General features: G+C 38.0%; 1 pseudogene; it reads right to left on the bottom strand.

Moving 5' to 3' along the window:
* Positions 1-12,457: 12,457 nt before the first annotated feature.
* Positions 12,458-17,269, bottom strand: LOC123831080 (annotated as a pseudogene).

The raw sequence follows: 17,269 nt of genomic DNA, 5'->3' as shown, positions 1-17,269 counted from the left end.
TTTTGACTTCTTCAGGAGTTGATGATTATTCAAGCTTTTCTTAAGGAAATATAGAATTGAAACTTTTAAGAGAAATAGCTGATCAGTTTCTTATATGCTATTAAACTTCTTAAGTGCATTCAACCCTATTATTTCAATGTCATGCATAACTCTTTAGGAAATTTATCCTAACAGATCAATAACATTGACTTTCCTAATTTAATCATTCATTAAATCTCAAAAATACCTGAAATCCACTTACTTTGTTTTTAATGCAGGAAAAACAACTAAGAGGGCACTTTACTGGTGTTTTAAGTTTTCTAAAAATAATTTCAAAACTTCAATTTCTAATACTATATGGTTTGAATCATAAATGGGAGAAGGGGAGATTCAGAATCTCCAAAGATTGCTCACATGAACAGAGAAGGGAATATGTGGTTTATATTATTGAAATTATCTGTGCTTTTTTCCTAATTAATAAAATTACAGAATTTTTCTAGGTTATCTCTAAGGTCCTCTCCAGCTCTAGAAAATTCCCTATTGGTAATGCAAACAAATGAAATGATGCTGTCTTTTCAAAATAGGAATTGAGCCCTAACTAGTGTGGTTCAGTGAGTTGGGCATTGTCCCACAAACCAAAAGGTCACCAGTTTGATTCCTGGTCAGGGCACATGGTTGGGTTGCAGGCCAGTTCCCTGGTTGGGGACCTGTGAGAGGCAACAATCCATGTTCCTCTTCCTCTCTTTCTTCTTCCCTTTCTAAAATACATAAATAAATAAAATCTTTAAAAAAATAGGAATTAAAATTCTGAGTGCAAATTTCCTCATGGCTATTACAACTTCAAAAGAAGACAGGCTACAATGATTCCCACTACACTATATAAGTTGCCCCAGATTCCTAAACTTTTTGGAGGTAAGAAAGTCTTGATTCATCCCCACTCTTTCAAAGGCCCTTAGAAACAGGTTTCCACCTGACTTACTTCACTTAGCATAATACTCTCCATCTCCATCAATGCAGTTGCAAAGGGCAGGAGCTCCTTCTTTCTTTCTGCTGTGTAGTATTCCTCTGTGTAAATATACCATAGTTTTTTATCCACTAACTTACTCGTGGACATCTAGGTTGCTTTCAACACGTGGCTATTGTAAATTGTGCTGCTATGAACATTGGGGTGCATAGGTTCTTTTTGATTGGTGTTTCAGGATCCTTAGGGTATAATCCAAGTAGTGGTGTTGCTCGATCAAAAGGGTGTAGAGGGGGCCATGGAAGGGTAAAAATGGAGACAGCTGTACTTGAACAACAACAAAAAATCCCTCCCCCAAAAGAAACAGGTTTCGTCTATCAACCAAAACTTCCTTATAGAAATACTTTTAAAGTTTTCAATGAGGAATAATATAAATAGAAAAGGACACATATCACAACTGTATAATTCATGAACTTTCATACTCTGAATATGTCCATGAAAATAGCAACAGATCAAGCAAAAGAACATCATCAGCACTCCAAGAGGCACTAATACTCCCTCTTGTCACTACCTCTTCAATAGCAACCACTGTCAAGACTTCATCAGCATAGATTAGCCATAAGTGGCTTTTGAACTTTATATAAATGGAATCATACAGCATACATTCTTTTATCTGGCTTCTTTCACTAAATGCTATGTTCATGAATTTCATCCATATTGTTGCATGTAGTTTTAGAACGTTGTTCTCATGGCTGTGTAGTAATCCATTTACCTATTCTATTGTTGACAAGCATTTGGCTAGTTTCCAGATTTGGGCTATAACAAATAGTATTCCTATGAATATTTGAGTACATGTCTTTTAACAAACATATGTAAGCATTCCAGAGGGTGTATATACTAAAGGGAAGACTTGCTGTGTCATAGGTTATGATATGGTTCAGCTTATCATATGGTTCAGATACGAGGCGTCCCCCCAAAAAAGCAGAATTCTCTTCTGGAGAGCAGGCCCCTTGTAGTACAGGATTTCTCTGCTAGGTAAGTGTTCTAGGAACCCATCTGTACCAGCTGACATTGTTGTGAGAGGCTACATTCAGCTTTGGTGAAATTTTTCTGAAGACTCTTTCAGTGCGTTTACCCATTTCATGATGGGTGATTTATGAGTGCACCTGCTCACATCGCACTGAGTGCTCAGCAGTTTTTAACTGAAAACGGCACAACCCCTGTGTTCCACCCTCCATATTCACCTGATCTCACCCCAAGTGACTTTTTTTGTGTGTTTCCCCAGATGAAAATGTCCTCAAAGGGAAACATTTTGCTGATGTGGAAGAGGTGAAATAAAAAACAGCAGAAGCACTAAAAGGCATCAAATCAACAAGTTCAAAAATTGTTTTGAGCAGTGGAAAAAACATCTCAATATGTGTATTGCATCAAATGGAGAGTACTTTGAAGGTGTCTAAAGTTTAAACATGTAAGGATAAGTACACATTTTTTTATAAATAAATTCTGTTTGGGGTTTTAGGGCCCCCCTCATATATTTTTTCCATATAGGTATCTAATTGACCCAGGACCAGTTTTTTTCTCTAATGGCCTGCAGTATCACTCACCTTTTTTATAACTTAGGTGACCATATATGTATGGATCTTCTTCTGGATTCTTTATTCTAATCTATATGGCAGTTTGTCTGTCTATGCATAAATACTACATTGTACTAATTATTATAGCTTTTTAATATAAGTCCTAGTATCTGATAGTGAAAGTCCTCCAACTTTGTTTTTCAAGATTGTCTTGAATATTCTTCACCCTTTGCATTTCCATATTAATTCTAAAATCAACCTGTTAATTTCCACAAAGGAAAAAGAAAAGGCCTCCTGAGATTTTGATTGGGAGAGTGTTGTGGCAAAAAGGTTTTGGAAGCTGAAAAAATAAAGGACACATCTAGAAGTTAGGGAAAAGACCAGAAGAAACATTGTTTAATTCAATAAAATTTATTCAGTGGCTGATTTAGGCCCTTCAGTCTGTGAGGTATTGGATTTGTGTAGGGATATAATGGTATATAAGACACAGTACCTACACTGAAAGACCTAGTCTCTGAATTCCACACTGAGAATCTCCACAGAATTGATGCAGTCTGTGTGTTCCTTTTTAATTGTGTCAGTTTTATAATGGGTAAGATTAGACAACTGCTGAGGCATCTTGTGATCATTTGTAAATGTTTTCGTGATAAAACTGGGCACTTTCCGAATCTTCTTGAGGTTTCACTTAAGAAATAGAGGCTCAGAGTTTATTGAGTTTTTAATATGTGTGACTGAGCACTTTACAGATTATTTTATTTCATTCTCATAATATCACTCAACATTGAGGTAAATATTATTCCCATTTCTTCAGGTGAGAAAATTGAAGCTTAAAGATATTGAGTAATTTGCTCAAGATCATATAACAAGTATATTTTGGATCTCTTGTTGGAACTCAAGTCTTCCTAATTCCAAAGCAAGTGCTCTTAACCAGTGTACATAAAAAGTAGGAACAATATAAAACTATTATTCTTATGATTTAATTTATTGCGACATTTGCATGTTCAATGTTATAACAGAAAAGCCATAATATGAATGGAGTCTTAAACAAAGATAGACATATATGAACATGTTGTTTCTGTAGTGCTCCACAGAGGATGGTGGTGGTGGTAATAAGGGAGCTAGGATTGGTTATCTGGTCCACTTGGGACTGAAAGGAGTGAAAATACAACTCATTCTGAAGGATAGGGCTTTGATCTACATATGTATCTAAATGGCAGTTAACTATGGTCACCTGCCATGAAGTGATACAAGGCATTGAGACACTCAAGGGCTGTTCCTAAGAAACAGTATGAAGGCATGAAGAATGCAAAGACTACAGGATGGTGTCAGTGCTTCTAATGATACTGGACAGCTTAACAGAAGAGAATGTCCCCACTCAAAGTTCTAAACTCTCAGATTATGTCACAGGCTCAAACTAGGAACTTCCTATAATTCTTTTTAAAATTTTGTTTTATTTATTGATTGGGGGGGTGGAGAGAGAGAGAGGAAAGAAGATAGAGAGAGAAACACCAATTCATTGTTCCACTTAGTTACACATTCATTGGTTGATTCTTGCATATGCCCTGACCAGAGATCAAACCTGCAAACTTGGCATATCAAGATGATGCTCTAACCAACTGAACCACCTGGATAGAGCTATGATTATTCTTAAAGGATCTCATCAATCATGGAGCAGGGTTGATAGGTCCCAAAATAAATGCTGAGATTACTGAAAATCAAACATCAATTTAAACCTTGTGGGTTATCTGATTGCAATATTAGTTCAAATACCAGCCTTACCAGATTCTTCATGTTAAAGTTAACACACTGAGTGAGAAAGTCTAGGATCCTGAAGATTGGAGTATGGATATATGAGAGGATTATAATTACTCAGAATATGAGTATACCAAACTTCCAACCCCCATTGAATTTCCCTTGATAACTGAAGCTGATCAGACTATTCTTGCCTTTTGAAGACTTTGGAAAGACCTAGCCTGATGAAAAATATTTTCTCCATACTCTACCTCCTCCATCCCTCATTGTGTCTGCCTGTCTATCTACCTATGTCATATATATTTTTGTGTGTATGTGTGTAGTTATACATGTATCTATAACTATATATGTTTATATCACTATATAACATATTACTATATACATATATAACTGTATATGTACTATATAGAATACATATATTTGTATGTATATATATAGTATATAGTTACATATATTATATACATCCTAACATGCCTTGCTAGAGGTGAGCTATAACAAAATCCAAGGAAAGAAGTATCATCAATACATCACAAGAATTGTAGAATTATAGTAATTTATACTGGTAAATTTTGGAAATGGATTCTGAGGGTTTTAGGCCAAAGACAATGGCACAGAATTTTAGGTCAGGTTGAATTTATTAGGTGTGCTGACTCAGGAAACTGGGAATGTTTCTAATGGTTTGCTCAATTGGTTGACTGAAACCTGGTTAAAAAAAAATTGAAACATCAAAATCCTTTCATATGATATTGAGAAACCCAAATAGTATGGAGATGAAAATGTTGAAGTGGATTGGCCATGCAGAGGCTGCTCTTCCGACTTCTGACTGTAGTCTATAATATTCCTTGTTGAAGTGAGTGTCAACACTGAAGAACAAATGCACATTATACTGGCTATTCTGTGTAGTCTGGGGATGTGCTGGGTAAAGTGGACTTCTGATTTTATTCCCCACTGAACTCACAATGGGAATTCCAAGTTCCCAGGTTGTATCACCAAGGCAGGTGTGTGTGGTGGCAGAGTGGAAAAATCCCTCCAGTGATATTTGTTAGCAGATATTTGAGTATTCATTTCCTAAAACCAAAATAGATGGTTGGCCCATTAAACACCTACTTGATCTAAATAATGAAAAATATCTAAATATGGTGAATATAGACTTGCTATGAGACTTGATGGTGGAGATTCAGACTTATTTACCCAATTGCAGAACCTGAGTCAGTTCAGTGCCCCAGAGTCTCTGCATTGAAAAGGAGGCTAGGTCCCTTAAAGGAAGAACCTGTAACAATAACATACATATGTACTGTGATTCTTCTGGACTTTGCCAAAGGCACCTGCAAGTCATTGATCAGGGTAACTGTACAATGTAAAGGCAAATACCTTGATGATTGGGAATTTTTAATTCCTGAGTGAAATTGTGATTTTTGGACAGAATGAGATCACTCCCTTGTTTCCTTTCATCTTAGCTCAAATAAGGCCTTCCTTGAGCACTCTATATAAAAATGCAAACACTTCTCCATGTAGAATTCCCTGTCCCCATTCCTTGACTTACTTTTTGCTACATAGAATGTGTTGTCTTCTAATGTGCTATATTATTTAGTTAGTTAATTTATTTCCTTTTTAGAATAATAAGTTCCATGAGGGAAGCATGTCTGTTTTGTTCCTTGCTGTTTCACAGCAGCCAGAACAATGTCTTGCATATATTTAATACTTAATAAGTATTTAATGAATAAATAAAAATGAGGAATAAAGTTATGATCTGAGTTTTTCTCGCATAGGCCTGGTGGTACCCTGAGCACATATCGTGTTTAGTTCCTCTGTTGCAAAGATCATAAAGGAATAGATCAACTCAAAATCTAGAAGTATCTCCACAATGACTCCTTATCATAGCAAAAGCAAAAGCTATTAAGGCAGGAGGGGTCACATTCTGGGCCCTTGGAGCATCCCCTGTGTACCTCTCCATACTAGGAAGTCACCAAAAAGCAAAACCCCATCCCTCAAGGATCACAGAGATAGGGTTATCATAATAAACCTATTAGGCAAGAATAATGATTTCTTTCACATCTCTTTTTAAGTCACTTGTATAGTCAATTTTTGGGAACCGCCCTGCCTGGTATCAGAAGCTGTAACCCCTGCCAAGGCTAAGGCTAAGGGAACGACCTTGGACCATAAGCCAGCAAGGAGACTAAAACTTATCTCCCTGGCAGGAGCACTGCTTCTGCTCCTTTTACTTCACCTGGCCTGGCCCCCAATACTTGGTTGGTTAGCCAATGACGGGTAAGATTCCCCAAGGGTGGAATAAACTAAGACAGGCACGATCATGTGGGAGGCCCCCAAGGAAGGACTTTGGGGGCTACAGTAAAAGGGGGTGATGGACCCTTGCCCCTTGGCTTTAACAAAGCCTGAGTCCTCATGGTCTGTGATAAATATCCTAATCTCTTGGCTGCCTTACTTCCCTTGCTCTACCTAAGCCTGAAACAATGACAGAGGGTGATGCAGCCCTATGCTGGGAAGGATGGGTTCCCCGGTGATCAGGCCTAAGAAAGAATATGTAAAATCCTGTGAAACCTGCTTTGTTTAGAATGCTCTCAATTAACTAGGGTCCAAGGAAGAAGTAAGTTTGTACCTCAAGGTTTTACAGCTCTTTAGCTATCTGACCCTGACTCAAAATAGGCCCTCAGAGTTCTTTATTATCTATTGTTTGATCTTTACTTCCTGGCAATGATTAATGAGCTTTACCTGAATTCCTGTGTAAACAAACCCAATAAAAGCCTGCTCGGGTGGGAGAACTAGGCACTCTCCCTTAGGGAGGGTGGCCGGAGTGCTCCCCACTAGAGAGAGTGGCTGTTTTGTACCTATTTCCCTACAGGACCTGGTTGTCTCTGTGTACGTTTTTCTCATGTTTTGACGAACCATCTGCAGCATTTCGAGGTCACTGCAGGCCAGTGGTCGTGTCCATCAATGAAGCTGATAAATGTCTTTAAAAGACAGTATATTATAAACAATCAAATTTCCTTTATAGAAGAAGCAAGACAGTGAGCAGATATTCATGGGATTCACTTATCATGTATACATCACCCAGAAGAAGTTGGCTTTATATAATGGTGGAATAGTCTGTTTGAGACAAAAATACATGTCTTTGACACAATAGTGTACTCTCTTAGGGGATGCAACAAACCAGCAACCAATTCTCCCACAGCTACAATAGATGGATTTGGGGACCAAAATATGGAAGTAAGAATGGGACCTTTTACTATTATCCTTAATGATCCTGCACAATGTTTGCTTCCTACCCAATGATACTGGGATCTAGCATAGAGGTCTTAGTACCCAAGGGTGAAATGCTTCCAACTAGAGGCAAACCATTGGTTCCCTTGAATTATAAGCTGAGAATGTTACATGGCCAATTCAGGCTTCTCATGCCAGTGAAGAACAGTTCAAGAAAGCTCGACATTGTATTCTGGGGTGAACACTCCTGACTGGTAAGGAAAAATAAGGTTGCCAATACATAAAGGGTAAGGGAAGAGTATGCACTGATTCTTGAGGATACATCAGGTCACTTCGTACTACCATCCTAGCAATGATGAAATGATAAAAACCCTATATATGTAGGGTCATTATGGGCTCAGATTTTTCAGGAATGTTGGTTTGAGTCATCTTTTTGGCTTAAGAATCCCAATTAGCTAAAGGCAAAGGGAACATAGCAGAGAAGGAAAATCATATTACCTAATACCTACTTTGGCCTGGTGATTCATAATATAAGTGAGGGCTGTTTTCTTCTTTCCTAACTCAAGTATATAGCTATAAATTTTTAATGTTCTATTTTTCTCTCTATATAAAATAGGCTCTAAATTAATCTAATAATTAACCTTATAACTTAGTCTACAGGTAACAGAATATTGAGAGGGATGGTGATAATCTAGAAGAGGCACATCATCCTGAGGTCCTGACTTGGAACTGGATGCAGTTACTAATGAGACTTTGGGTTGACCACATGCGGAGGGAGGGGAACACATTCTCCTTTGGGACTGGAGGTTACTCATCATGTTAGAATCATTGCTTTCCTTCCAACACTCTTCTTTTCTCTTGCCCTCCTTCTTTTCTTCCTTTTCTTTTTTCTTCTGTTTTTGAAAGTTTAAGTAATGAAAGAACATTGTATGCTAATATGAGGCAGTTTAAGGAGTGATATGTAGAACTGGGTAGACTCTTGCTATCTTCTTGCCATCCAATAGCTGAACTCTTTTTCAATTTTTGGAGAAACCCTCAAGCCTGTTAGCTTCTAAGCTGAAAACATGAAATACTTGTTTTTAAAATTCCCTGCACCTAAGTGAGAGCTGTCAGTGAGATGCATCTACCAATCAAGGTCTTATAAGCTAGCAACAAGAATATACAAGAGTCATGTGCTCTGGTGACAGATGCCAACTGTGGCCATTTCTGGAACTGACAAGGGGCAGTAGTTCTAGCAGTACCCTCCTGCACCCAGCTAGTGACAGGTCTGTGTCCAGCTATGGTGCATGCTATTTGTTCATTCATGTGCAGTGCTATCTTCCATGGAGCAGTGTTGTGGGTGATTTGGGGTTGGTGTTTTCTGGCTGGGTGGCTTAAAAGCATTGGCATACTAGATAGAGCCAACTATACCAGCTTGTAAAATTCAGTTGCTAAATTTTTAGGAATTTTGTAAGTCAGTCATTAAATTTTATTCTATTAAATTATATAAACTTATTAAATAAATTATATATAAAACAAAGAATAAATATTGAAAACTCATCATTTCCTAATTATTTTACTGTTATCTATGAACTTAAGGTTATTTACATATATTGCATCTGTATGGTACATCTTTTCCCAATTCTATGATCAGATATCACATTGAGAACTTGTTATCAGCTGTGGTGGGAGTATTTATACCACAGAAATTGGCAAACACTGCAAATTGGGGCTTTACTTATTATTTTTTGATTGTCTAAAAAATTGATCATGAAATGTTAATAATACAGATTAAACTTAGAGGTATGTCATGTCTATAATCATTATAGAAATTAAGAAAACTTTTTTTTCCAGAGAGCTGGTTTCACTTACCAAAAGCTTCATTCTCTGAATCTCCCAGAGATTTTTTCTGAATAAATCAGTCAATATATGTTTCTAATGACTAAGAAAACTGATGGATGCACTACTTTATTTATAATGGAACAGGTATTTTTTTTAGTAGCATGTAGCAAAAATCTCTACAATAAATCCACAGTTTCAAGATGGGCAGGATTCTGCCTTTCATTCTGAAGCATAGCTTCAGCCTGTATTAAGAACATCCCAACGTTTTAGATAGTAGTCAAATTCCTATTTTAAATTGTTCATCTTTCTATACATCCCAACTTAACATCTCTTCCACATATTATGACATATCCCTAATGTCCCCAAATGTAAGTTTGTATTCTGATGTAGTACTATTTTACATATTTTTGAGGAACTAAGCTACTCATATTAAAAGTTAGAAACATTTATTGAGTACAAACAATTTGCACAATATTGTAGCTGAAATTTTGGGAAAATAAGAAAGTTTTGTTTGGTCCTCAAAGACCTTTATCATACAGTACTAGAGATCATGTAAACACAGTGACTATAATTCAAAATAGAATGTATAGGGAAACATGAGAGGATTAAATTACTATGAAACCTACTTATTTCAGCTAGATAAACACTAAGCAATCATAACATCTATAACAATAAGCCATACTTGATAATGTCATCCAAACAAAAATGTTAATGGCTTTTCCAGTTGAAATGATGGCTGAGATGAGCTTAAGAGTCAGACAGATCTGGGCTTGAGAAGCAACTCAGTAATTTGCTTGCTGCATGTATCAGTTAATAGTTCAATCAGGAAGGCAGAACCACGAGAAGTGATGTGGAATAAGAGATTCATTATAAAGATTACACCTTACACAACTGTGGGAGAAGATGTGGTAGGAAAGCTATGTAAAGGAGAGGATAATTGGAGGATCAAATGAAGTAGCTAACCTGGGAGCCTATAAAGGGCTCTACAGAAGGCTGATTCCTCAGCTGGTGGCCCTGACATCACTCCAGACCAGAAAGGAAGGCTGTTGGTAAGAAAAGCTGGACATGAAATACTAACACAGTGTGTTGGCTTTTATTGTCTCTCACTGCATCTAATCTGGCCAAGGATTGAGAGTGCCTGAAAGAGAAGATTGGCAGAACCTGAAGGAACTGCTTGCTGCCCAAAGCCAAGAAGGTGAGCCAGATCAGCAATAGTGTGCTTTGGGTGTCGTGGCTGCTGCCTCACTTATACATTCCAAAGTTTGCAGATCTGTCTTGCAACAACTTTAAATGAGAATCATACAAATCAGGGAATCTTAGGAAACATAATTCCAATTTAGCTAAACTGACAGTGTAAATCTACCACACTTTGTTACCTCAGGTAAGAGACTAAAACTCTCTTAGCTTCAGTTTCCTCATTAGTGAAAAGGGAATAATAATACCTACTGGAAGCATTGTCATGAAGATACATATCTTAAGGCATACCTCTTCTTATCTGGCATGTAGCCTATAGTATTATTTATCCCATAAAACAAATTACTTGAAATCCTAGAATGCCACTTTTATAGTACTTCTCTCTTTCACATTATCCTCTTTTGATAAGATTATCATTATGATTTGCTGTTTTATTTGCCTGTAATAATTGCCAGTTTTATTCCTCTGGCTAAGAGATCCAGAGGTGATTTAAAGTTTACATGTTAGTAGTTATTTCATCAAGAGTTTAGGTGCTCCCCCTTGCCCTTCTAAGCTTGTGGCAAGTTACTTGATTGTTTTAGGTATTAAGAAAATTTTAATTCTGTCTGTGACATATGTTCATTAAAAATACATATAAGCAGAAAGAAAACTCACATCACACAGAAATAAACACAGTTAAGTTTTCAATGCATGTATGTATACACACATGTGCACACACACAATGTGAGTTGATACTAATTATGTTGTTTTGTAACTTGTTATATTTTACTTTACACTATGGGATACTGTAGGGCAGAGGTGTCAAACTCATTTCACCAGGGGCCACATCAGCCTGCAGTTGCCTTCAAAGGCCCAAATGTAATTTTAGTACTGTATAAATATAATTACTCTTTAACTAGGGGCAAGGAGCTTGGCGCTGCTGCAGGGTAGACACAAGTTCTAAAACAAGGTGGAGGGCTGGATTTGGCCTGAGGGCCTTGTTTTTGCCATCTGTGCTGTGGGTTAAATGGAGGCAGTCTGGCTTCCTCACCCAGGTGTCTAGGTAACTAAGGGAAGCAGTTTTCCCCTAACCTTGAATGGACTTGATAAGCAGTGTTCTCATAGCCTTGAGACTGGGTCCAATAAACGGTTCCCATAACATGAAGTGAGCTCGTATGTGCAGAATCATGCTATGTTAAATAATTTTTTGGCTTTTTGCTGACTTTGTTTGTCTCTAGTACTTCAGCAGCTAGGGGCTTCTCACTAGAGGGATGTGCAGCTTGCAGTGTGCGTGGCTTGCCCACCTGTGAATAAAGGCATGTAAAGCATCCCCACAGCTCAGTGCATTTCCTTCCATCTCCCTGAACCTAGAGTGGACCTGCCAGGCCTTTATAGGCTGCAACACAATTGGTGTAAGCATCAGGATTCACATGATACGAAAGTGGAGAAGCCCCTAGAATCTCCCAAGGGGAACCTCAATGGGTGGTCTGATTTGAGGGGGCCGTGGCACCCAGTGGTGAACCCCCTGGCCTCATGGGCCACCCCCAAGGGAGTGGCCCGATGTCAGTGGTACATCTGACACCAGGGAGAGAGCCCTACAGGAGGCTGGGGAAGATCCTAGAAAAGACTATTGCTCATGGAGCCGTGGGGACTGTGGGCTGGGTGTTTCAACTTTCCGAGCTGAAACAAAAACTGCTTCTCTTAGTTACCCAGATACCTGGGTGAGGAAGCCAGATTGCCTCCATTTACTCTTACAGATATATATTTTCATGCATTTGTGTGAAAATTCCCAACTGAAAAACAGAACTGGAGAATGGGTCAAAATATAAAATCCTGTCAGATGCTAGTAACAAGGAAACTAAATAAAACAAAATTCCATCAGAGGATTAAAAGTAAAACAAAGGTAAAAGATACATCAGAAAATGCTAACAGAGAAAAAGCAGTAGCCAGATTGTACATTAGATTAAAAAAATAGAATTCAAGGTCTAAAGCACACAGGATAAGGATGTCCATGTGAATGACTTTGCTTTCAATGCATCATCACAAACTTGTTTCTTATTCTTCTTATTTTGTCCCTAAGCCTTTCTAATTCATCTACTGCTCTTAGCATTTCTTCAGCATCCAAATACCTAAAAGGGCTGTCCTCTTTAAATCCTTGGACAGGATGGGTCATCCTGTTACTAAGGTTTCCTTCTGCTTCCTGGCTTACACCCCCAGAAAATTGAGGATTTCCTTCTGCCTCCTGTGGGACATCTTCTGAAGGCTGGCCTTCACCAGCCTTTGGCTTGTTCTGTGGTTTTCCTTCATTTTCTTCATAAGACTCTTGTATGTTGAATATTTTTCTATTACTTCCTTTTTGGATTAATTAATCCTGCATGGATCCAAGGGATTTTTCTCCTTCTCTCACTTGATTTGTGTCATGCCCCAAAGACCAAGAGTCCTGAAAGGACCTTGGGCTCTTTTTTTCTCCAGCAGCAGGGAGCTGCTATAGTGAATCAGGCCCCAGACTAAAAGGACTTCTGCACATGTATGACTTTCTATTTTTAAAGAAATTACATTTAATTTTTTGAATATATACTCATATTATGTTTAGTGTATCATTTTCTTTGGTTAAAATGATTTTTAGTATTATTGAGAGCAAAACTCATATGCAATTAACATTTACATTTATGCATTATATGGCCCCTAAAATTGGCATATGGTTTGGATAATATGAGTTTTCTTTAAGTCATCATCAGTCTTGTCCTCAACCTAACTGCATGGGATTTTTAGATTCCTCCAAAAATGTTGTGATCCTTTTTTGATGCCCTCTTCCTTTAAGGCCCTTGTGACCAACATCTTTGCCAGATTCAGCAATAGAAATATAAAATGCCCTGTTAAATTTGAATTTAAGATAATCAATGAAAAAATTTTAAGATAAGTATATCCAACCCAATATTTGGGACAAGCTTATAAAAAAACATTCATTATTCATTAGAAATTCTAATATAACTGAGCATCCTGTGTTTTATGTAGTAACCCTCTCTGATTCTCCAATCCTTCAGAGGCACCCTGACCTCACTAATTCAAGAATCTCTCCTATTATCATATCTTTCAATGCTATTTTGCTGACAAGTCCTATAGCAACTCTACACTCAACATATCCCAAGATGAAGCATGACCTTGACCTCTAAAATGACTAGGTTTTTCATCAAGATATTTGCATCTGTACTATTGACATTCTTCTCATTTACTCAGATAGACTTTAATTCTTGAGTATACTTCTCCATTTTACCTACTTCTGGACATTACTAAATTCTGTTAATTCTTTATTTAAAGTAATTTCCAAGTGCTCACTTTCTTCTTCATTTTTACTGTTACCACCACTGCCCTATCATTGGCTAGATCATCTTCTTAACTCCAGTCTCCTTCTTTGATAAATTCTGGATTACACTCATCTCCCTAAACCATTAATGTTTCACTGTTCTGTGCTTCTCAAGAACTTACAACTGCTTGCAATTGTCTATTGTATTAAGTACTATAACTACTGTCAAATCATTTGCTCTTTGAGAGACAATGTTAAGAAAATGAAAAGTGACAGCTCTCAGAAATAATAGGTAACTTGAATAGTACTATATCCATTTTAAAATAAATCATAGCTAAAAACATTAAAACAAAGAAAACTACAGGCCCAGGTGGATTCCCTGAATTCCAAAAAAAACACTTATTTTAAAAATAATGTTAATTCTGTACAAACTGTTCTAGAAAGTAAAAGAGGAAGGAGGTCAGCATTACCCTGACACCAAAAAGGAGACAAAGACATTAGAAGAAAGCTACAGACCAATATGCTTCATGAACATATATACAAAATCCTCAACAAAATATTAGCAAATTATATACAGCAATGTATTAAAAAATAATACATCAAGACCAAGTGGGCTTTACCTCATGAGTACAAATTAGTTTCAAAATTTAAAAATCAGCCAATGTAATTCAACAAACTAGAGAGTTGTATGATTATCTCCATAGTACAGAAATTGCCTTTGAAAAAAAATTCATCATCTATTCACATTGTTTAAAAAAACTCTCAACAAAGTAGGAATATAAGGGATGGTATTATGTTTCTCAACCTAAGAAAAGATATGAAATAAGGTAAGGATGTCTACTTTCACCACTCCTATTCAGTATCATACTAGAAATCTTAGGCAGTACAATAAGGTATGAAAACAAATTAAAAATCCACATATTGGGTGAGAAGAAATAGAGCTATCTCTATTTACAGAAAACATGATTGTCTACACAGGAAAATCCCAAATAAAGTCTATAAAAAAGGTACTAAAATTAATAAGTGGGTTTAGCAAGGTCATAGAATATAAGGTCAACACACAAAATCAATTATATTTTTATATTTTTGCAATGAATAATTTGAAAATGAAAATTTTAAAAAGCACCTAAAGCATAAAATATTTAGGTATACGAGGTCTGTCTGGAAGAAGTCCAGCCATTGTTAATATAACAAGAATGATTTGCACAACATTGATGTAACCTGGCAGCCAAGGAGAGTGGACAGGAATGTGCATATGTGAACAACGACAATTTCACTCTACTAGTCAGTGCAGGTTGTAGATGCTGTTGAGTGAGCATGTGTACTGTGTGGCCACCGCATTCAAAATGACTGAGTGAGTAGAGCAATGAATCTGCATCAAATTTTGAGTTAAGCTTGAACATTGCCTAACAATTCAACAAACTATCAGATGATGCAGAAGGACACAGCTATAGGTAACAGGTGATTGGCAACTTCATCATGACAATGTACCTGCTCATGTATCACATCTTTTGCTGAGTTTTTTTTGTGAAACATCAAATCATCCAGGTGACTCGGTCCCCCTTACAGCCCAGATTTGGTGCCCTGTGACTTCCAGTTTTTCCCTAAACTAAAATCACCTTTGAAAGCAAAGAGTCTTCAGACTGTGGATGAGATTTAGGAAAATATGATGGATTAGCTGATGGCAACTAGGAGAACTATGTGAGGTTCCAACATGCATACTTTGAAGATGACTGAAGCATTATTGTCCTATGTATAATGTTTCTCATATGTTCTTCAATAAATGTCTCTATATTGCATATTACACGGCTGGGTACTTTCTGAACAGATCTCATAAATATAACAAAATATGCATAAAATCTGCATGCTTAACTATAAAATATTGATGAGAGAAATCAAAGAAGACACAAATAAAAGTAGAGATATGTCATGCTCTTGAATTGGAAAACTCAATGTTGAAAAAGAAAAAAGTTAAAAGACTCACAGTATCTTCTTTTAAGGCTTACATAAAGCTATAGTAATCAAGATTGTGTGGTATTGGCAAAAAGATAGACAACATATATCAATGTGTCATAGAAAATCCAGAATTATCGAAGATGGCAGTAGAGTAGGTGGAAGGTATACTCCTTCCTCCCAGGACCACATTGGAATTACAACTAAAATATAGAACAATCAACCAGAATAACCAACTGAAGACTAGCTGAATAGAAGTCTTATAACTGAGGATTTACAGAAGCAGCCACATTGAGATTGGTATAAAACATGGAGATGCAAAAAGAGCTGACCTTGCAGCAGCTGAGATTCTGGAGGGATAGTTCAGCTGCAAAGGTTCTCCCTGAGGAGCATGGGGGTCTCACCCCATGCCAGGCCCCCTAGCCCATAGTACCAGAGATGGGAAGAGGTGTCCACATCATGTCTGGTGTGAAAAATCAGTTGGTATTCTGTCTGCCATGGAGAGAGAGTTTACTAGAGACATAGGCATCCTCTTAAAGGGCCAACACACAAAATCTTGTTTTGTAGCCACTTATCCTGAGCTTTGGCAGAGGGAGGGTGAATGGGATGAGAGTTGTGTGACGAGGGACTAGGGTTTGTGAATCTGGGGAGAGAGCTGAAGAGATAGCCACCAAGATCCCTGTGCTGAGTTCCACTCCCACACAACAGATGCCATCTTTCTCGGGTGGAGCAATCCCCTCCTTATGGCATCAGCTTGAGGGAATACAATAGCTCCACCCTCTGGACATCCTGTTGCCCTATCCTCTGGACATCCTGTTACCTCACCATGTGGAGCTCACACCTTGCTGAGGAGTCAGCTACTTGGGCTGGGGAGTAGAGATCTAAGCAGAATCAGGGGGTATCAGTGACTGAGTTGGGTGGCTTTGGAATGGGAGCCATTCACTCCTCTTTTCCATGAAACTGACTGAATGTTCTCCTCAGAGGAAAACCCCTTACCCCGTCACCCAGGCTATCAGAGGCCCCACCCTGCTGAGTACAGGTCCCCTAGACAGAATGAGTTGTGTGGCTCTGGAGTAAGGACTACTTTCCTACCTTTCCCTAAGCCTAATTGGCACCACAACCTCATGGGAGATCCACTATCCCCACTCTTCTGACTTCTGGCAGCCCAACCAGTGGAGCTACAGCTCCTGGAGGAATCTGGGACAGACTAAGTTATATGGCTCTAGGATGGGGTCCATTTTACCTTCACATTCTTGACTGGTACAGAGCCTTCCCTTCATACAGCCAAATCTCGGTCTGTCTGGGCCAGATAAACTCTGCTGGGCTCACCCTGACAACTCCCTGAAATCCTGCCTCACCACAAATTTCTGGAGGGACCTGGCAGGGGGCAGGTAGACTTGGTATACTCTGGGACTTTTGCTGACTGGCCTCAGATCCAGAACTAGCACTAAGTGTGAACCTGAATCAATCTGGAGAACACCTCTCACCCCTACCTGGCAACTCTTCATGAGAACCTACTTCATGCCACTCCAT

This window comes from Phyllostomus hastatus, unplaced genomic scaffold (genome assembly GCF_019186645.2).
Source record: "Phyllostomus hastatus isolate PE091 unplaced genomic scaffold, TTU_PhHast_1.1 phas_scaffold_1674, whole genome shotgun sequence".
Classification (NCBI taxonomy): domain Eukaryota; kingdom Metazoa; phylum Chordata; class Mammalia; order Chiroptera; family Phyllostomidae; genus Phyllostomus; species Phyllostomus hastatus.
The sequence above is the reverse complement of the archived record's forward strand: the minus strand, read 5'-3'. Positions and strand labels throughout refer to the sequence as shown.